Source organism: Lepisosteus platostomus, unplaced genomic scaffold (assembly GCF_059453375.1).
Source record: "Lepisosteus platostomus isolate fLepPlt1 unplaced genomic scaffold, fLepPlt1.hap1 Scaffold_32_H1, whole genome shotgun sequence".
In the NCBI taxonomy this organism is placed as follows: Eukaryota; Metazoa; Chordata; class Actinopteri; order Semionotiformes; family Lepisosteidae; genus Lepisosteus; species Lepisosteus platostomus.
Window position 1 is genome coordinate 400,426 of NW_028291660.1, and position 6,000 is coordinate 406,425.

A 6,000-nucleotide genomic window follows, 5' to 3' on the forward strand; every position below is an offset into this window, starting at 1 on the left:
AAACTTCCTCCTGACGTGTTTGACAGGATCTGGGCCGTGGTGAACAGTGGGAAAGTTGCCCTGTGGAGAGTGAGGAACATGGGGCTGTTCAAAGGCATCAAGATCCCAGTCAAGGCAGCAGGTAGCCTGGCCCTGTTCATCACCCGAGAGAACTATTACCTCAGAGATCTGTGGAGAGAAGGGAGGGAGGAAGCAGAAAATCTGTGGGAAATAGAGAGCATAGGTCAATATCTCAAGAAACTGTGAAAAACATTATCAAGTTTAAGTAAAGAATGTGATTTGCACCAGAAAAAAAGAAAATTGTTGCTATGTAACTGTTACCGTGTCAAAATGTAATGAGATGTGATCATATATACTGTTTTAAGTATGTATATTAATGTAAAGCTTTCTGATTTGTGATGTCCTGTATTTTTTTGTGAAAAGAAAATAAAGTTCTTAAAAATCGAAATCGGTTCACCCAGGGCGAGGCTCGGCCATTGCACTCCGGCTGTGCTGACCCCTGCGAATTCCCCAAATGTGGGAATCATAATTTCTGGTAGTGGGGGACTGCGTTCGCTTTCTCCCCTGATGTGCTTGGTCCAAAATCAGATACGGGAGGGTTAGGACACCACGAGCTGCGTGGCTGCGGAAGGATCCCGGTTCGAAAGGAGTCGACGCCGCTGCTGGTTCTCGCTGGCTTTTAGTTAGGGGTCCGGAGAAGCATCTCAAGCTAGTTCCACTACTCCTTCCGGACGTTCATTCCCTTTTCAAAGTCAGTCGTTTTGCTGTAGTCTGCGTTCTTTAGGCTGATTATCGAGGTTAGCCTTTATTTGGTCATGGGGGGCCTCGGTACTGTATGCTGAGTCTAAAGACAGTTTCACCCGTTTTCTGATTGCTCGGTTCTGTACCAGTGCAGACATGTCAAACAGTGAATGGCTGTACCTCTATTGTATCCGTGCTCAATGAATGAAATCGGTAACAAATGAATATATGTCTAGTTATACGAAAAACGAGTGGTTTATCGACTCATCTTCATTTGCAGATTTAGAGGCAGCTTCGATATTCGTTTTACAGACGGGTTTTTTTTTTGAATATGGGTCACACACATGCCACAGCAACAAAACATCTCTAGAGATGAGGCTATAGATCACCTTTCCATCCTGCAGGTTTTCCTCCCAAAGCCTACGGCACCAACGGCGACCCCTGCTGGCCGGGAGAGCAAAAGCTTACAGCACCTGGTATTCCCAGGCAGTCTCCCATCCAAGTACTAACCAGGCCCGACGCTGCTTAGCTTCCAAGATCAGACGAGATCGGGCGTGTTCAGGGTGGTGTGGCCGTAAGCGAAAGCCTCAGCGCCTGACTCGCTACTTGAAGCTGTGTGTGGCGGGGGTTCCGTGCTCCCCGAGCGGGACTGAAGGATCGTTCGTGTGCCACTCTTTGGAAAGGAGCTGCTTTCCAAATCGCATTGCGTGCCTGGATGTTGGCGAATGCGCTCCCTTGTGTTGGCTCGTCCCGCACTGGAGGAGGACAAACAATCTGCACGGAGGAGCACCAGGCAAGTCTTCACCAGACAAAAACCTCCAGTGCACAGCACTCTGGAAACATTTCGGGGCTTTCGCGTGTTTATTTCAGCACGTAAAGCGCACCGGTCCAACACGTCGGCCGGGCGCGCGGCGCCTCCGCCCTCTTGTGGCCTTGCGGCGTCAGAGCAAGAGGCTCCTTCTCGCTGCCCTTCCGCTGTGTTGCAGGGCCCCGAGAGGGAACCCGGAGCGCGCACTTTGTGGGGGGCGGGGGACCGCGTTCGCGCTCTGCCCCCGGTCTCTTGCGCGAGTACTAAATCTCACGGACAGGGGGGCCTCGTCATTGATTGTTACAGGTGAGACGGGGATTAGGAGGAGACCCCGACTGATGGGTAAAGGGGAGCACTAACACCAGAGGGACACCCCCGGCGTCTCTTTTTGAGAGACGCCCTGGGGTTTCCTAATGGCCAAGGAGGGTCGGGACCTCGGTTTGACGCCTCCCCCGAAGGACGGCGCCTGTTTGTGCAGCAGAGTGTCGCCATCAGGAGGCTGGGGCGTAAGAGAGCCACACAGCCCGCAGGGTGAGCGCTCCCTACTGGTCCCAGTCACACCTCTTGCAGGAGCAGCAGCAACCGGAGCTTTTCCGGGGTGGAATCTCCCATCCGGGTGCCGGCCAGGCTCACACCTGCTGGGCTGCCCCGGGGGTGAGCCCAGTCGAGAGTCGCAGGGCCAGATCTAGTCACTGGGGAGAAACGATACAAGTGAAGGATTGCTCGGCTCTCGGCACTTGAAAAGACCGACAAATGTCTCGTTCCCGCCGGAGCTGAATGTACCCGCATGTGTGGTGTCGTCTTCTTCCCCCGCCCCGCTGTGTTTGCTGTATTGTCTCTGAAGCCGGCCCCCCCGAGACGAGACGGGCTGTTCCTGTGCCCCAATTAACACTTTACAGGTGCCATTCCCCGGCATTGTGGCCATTGTCGGTGCTCACACGCGATAAGATAAGGCGGAGGAGAGCGGGGCATGCCCAGCGGCAGACATTCAAGGAGGGGGCAGTGCGAGGTGAGGTGAGGTGCGACACGCCGGAGCCCCGACGCAGCTAATGCGGAGCACTTGTTGGACTGGCATCGAAAGGACGTGTGCGCACGGAGCGAGCCTTCCCTGCGGCGGAGCGCGGGAACTTTCTCCCCCCCTCCCGCTGCAGGAGTTGTGTGCACTGCAGCGGTGCCGAGAGAAAAGCACAGAAGGCAGCAGGCTCTGGAGAGCAGGTAAGAGACGGAGCCTTGTGGGCAGGCGAGCAGGCCCGTTTTTTGGAAATTGCTGAAAAGGTTTGTTCGGTGTGTGGCAGGCGCACGTCGCGAGCTTGCGTGGCGATCTGCCGGTCTGGAGTTATGCAAATGAGGCCGAATTGCATCCCGGGACATGCTGCGAATGCGCAACGGCGACTGCAGATGTGTAGGAAACGGCGCGCTCGTTTTCTCGTTTTGCCCACACTTTTGAGTGTTAGTGTGGCGTGTGAGTGTGTGAAAGAGTGGGCCCAGCAGGAGGCGGTGGCGTGCGGGGCGAGGAGGTGGCCTAGGCTGCGCGATTTGTGCTGTGGGTGCGGGCCGCTTGCAGGGGCCTGTTTAACTCATACTTACCTGGCAGGGGAGATACCTTGATCAAGAAGGAGGTTCACCCAGGGCGAGGCTCGGCCATTGCACTCCGGCTGTGTTGACCCCTGCGAATTCCCCAAATGTGGGAATCTCGACTGCATAATTTCTAGAAGTGGGGGACTGCGTTCGCGCTCTCCCCTGATGTGCTTGGTCCAAAATCAGATACGGGAGGGTTAGGACACCACGAGCTGCGTGGCTGCGGAAGGATCCCGGTTCGACAGGAGTGGACGCCGCTGCTGGTTCTCGCTGGCTTTTAGTTAGGGGTCCGGAGAAGCATCTCAAGCTAGTTCCACTACTCCTTCCGGACGTTCATTCCCTTTTCAAAGTCAGTCGTTTTGCTGTAGTCTGCGTTCTTTAGGCTGATTATCGAGGTTAGCCTTTATTTGGTCATGGGGGGCCTCGGTACTGTATGCTGAGTCTAAAGACAGTTTCACCCGTTTTCTGATTGCTCGGTTCTGTACCAGTGCAGACATGTCAAACAGTGAATGGCTGTACCTCTATTGTATCCGTGCTCAATGAATGAAATCGGTAACAAATGAATATATGTCTAGTTATACGAAAAACGAGTGGTTTATCGACTCATCTTCATTTGCAGATTTAGAGGCAGCTTCGATATTCGTTTTACAGACGGGTTTTTTTTTTGGAATATGGGTCCCACACATGCCACAGCAACAAAACATCTCTAGAGATGAGGCTATAGATCACCTTTCCATCCTGCAGGTTTTCCTCCCAAAGCCTACGGCACCAACGGCGACCCCTGCTGGCCGGGAGAGCAAAAGCTTACAGCACCTGGTATTCCCAGGCAGTCTCCCATCCAAGTACTAACCAGGCCCGACGCTGTTTAGCTCCCGAGATCAGACGAGATCGGGCGTGTTCAGGGTGGTGTGGCCATAAGCGAAAGCCCCGGCGCCTGACTCGCTACTTGAAGCTGTGTGTGGCGGGGGTTCCGTGACCCCCGAGCGGGACTGAAGGATCGTTCGTGTGCAACTCTTTGGAAAGGAGCTGCTTTCCAAATCGCATTGCGTGCCTGGATGTTGGCGAATGCGCTCCCTTGTGTTGGCTCGTCCCGCACTGGAGGAGGACAAACAATCTGCACGGAGGAGCACCAGGCAAGTCTTCACCAGACAAAAACCTCCAGTGCACAGCACTCTGGAAACATTTCGGGGCTTTCGCGTGTTTATTTCAGCACGTAAAGCGCACCGGTCCAACACGTCGGCCGGGCGCGCGGCGCCTCCGCCCTCTTGTGGCCTTGCGGCGTCAGAGCAAGAGGCTCCTTCTCGCTGCCCTTCCGCTGTGTTGCAGGGCCCCGAGAGGGAACCCGGAGCGCGCACTTTGTGGGGGGCGGGGGGACCGCGTTCGCGCTCTGCCCCCGGTCTCTTGCGCGAGTACTAAATCTCACGGACAGGGGGGCCTCGTCATTGATTGTTACAGGTGAGACGGGGATTAGGAGGAGACCCCGACTGATGGGTAAAGGGGAGCACTAACACCAGAGGGACACCCCCGGCGTCTCTTTTTGAGAGACGCCCTGGGGTTTCCTAATGGCCAAGGAGGGTCGGGACCTCGGTTTGACCTCTGTTTGTGCAGCAGAGTGTCGCCATCAGGAGGCTGGGGCGTAAGAGAGCCACACAGCCCGCAGGGTGAGCGCTCCCTACTGGACCCAGTCACACCTCTTGCAGGAGCAGCAGCAACCGGAGCTTTTCCGGGGTGGAATCTCCCATCCGGGTGCCGGCCAGGCTCACACCTGCTGGGCTGCCCCGGGGGTGAGCCCGGTCGAGAGTCGCAGGGCCAGATCTAGTCACCGGGGAGAAACGATACAAGTGAAGGATTGCTCGGCTCTCGGCACTTGAAAAGACCGACAAATGTCTCGTTCCCGCCGGAGCTGAATGTACCCGCATGTGTGGTGTCGTCTTCTTCCCCCGCCCCGCTGTGTTTGCTGTATTGTCTCTGAAGCCGGCCCCCCCGAGACGAGACGGGCTGTTCCTGTGCCCCAATTAACACTTTACAGGTGCCATTCCCCGGCATTGTGGCCATTGTCGGTGCTCACACGCGATAAGATAAGGCGGAGGAGAGCGGGGCATGCCCAGCGGCAGACATTCAAGGAGGGGGCAGGGCGAGGTGAGGTGAGGTGCGACACGCCGGAGCCCCGACGCAGCTAATGCGGAGCACTTGTTGGACTGGCATCGAAAGGACGTGTGCGCACGGAGCGAGCCTTCCCTGCGGTGGAGCGCGGGAACTTTCTCCCCCCCTCCCGCTGCAGGAGTTGTGTGCACTGCAGCGGTGCCGAGAGAAAAGCACAGAAGGCAGCAGGCTCTGGAGAGCAGGTAAGAGACGGAGCCTTGTGGGCAGGCGAGCAGGCCCGTTTTTTGGAAATTGCTGAAAAGGTTTGTTCGGTGTGTGGCAGGCGCACGTCGCGAGCTTGCGTGGCGATCTGCCGGTCTGGAGTTATGCAAATGAGGCCGAATTGCATCCCGGGACATGCTGCGAATGCGCAACGGCGACTGCAGATGTGTAGGAAACGGCGCGCTCGTTTTCTCGTTTTGCCCACACTTTTGAGTGTTAGTGTGGCGTGTGAGTGTGTGAAAGAGTGGGCCCAGCAGGAGGCGGTGGCGTGCGGGGCGAGGAGGTGGCCTAGGCTGCGGGATTTGTGCTGTGGGTGCGGGCCGCTTGCAGGGGCCTGTTTAACTCATACTTACCTGGCAGGGGAGATACCTTGATCAAGAAGGAGGTTCACCCAGGGCGAGGCTCGGCCATTGCACTCCAGCTGTGCTGACCCCTGCGAATTCCCCAAATGTGGGAATCTCGACTGCATAATTTCTAGTAGTGGGGGACTGCGTTCGTGCTCTCCCCTG

At 56.4% G+C, this 6,000-nt stretch overlaps 4 non-coding genes across 4 annotated transcripts; 2 read left to right on the plus strand and 2 right to left on the minus strand.

Moving 5' to 3' along the window:
• Positions 1–1,202: 1,202 nt before the first annotated feature.
• LOC148634395 (5S ribosomal RNA) lies at positions 1,203–1,321 on the minus strand. Its single transcript, XR_015933520.1, has one exon. It is a non-coding gene; the product is annotated as a 5S ribosomal RNA (ribosomal RNA).
• A 1,807-nt stretch (positions 1,322–3,128) lies between these two features.
• On the plus strand, positions 3,129–3,292 carry LOC148634396 (U1 spliceosomal RNA). Its single transcript, XR_015933636.1, has one exon. It is a non-coding gene; the product is annotated as a U1 spliceosomal RNA (small nuclear RNA).
• A 636-nt stretch (positions 3,293–3,928) lies between these two features.
• Positions 3,929–4,047, minus strand: LOC148634397 (5S ribosomal RNA). Its single transcript, XR_015933523.1, has one exon. It is a non-coding gene; the product is annotated as a 5S ribosomal RNA (ribosomal RNA).
• Positions 4,048–5,836: 1,789 nt separating this feature from the next.
• On the plus strand, positions 5,837–6,000 carry LOC148634398 (U1 spliceosomal RNA). Its single transcript, XR_015933641.1, has one exon. It is a non-coding gene; the product is annotated as a U1 spliceosomal RNA (small nuclear RNA).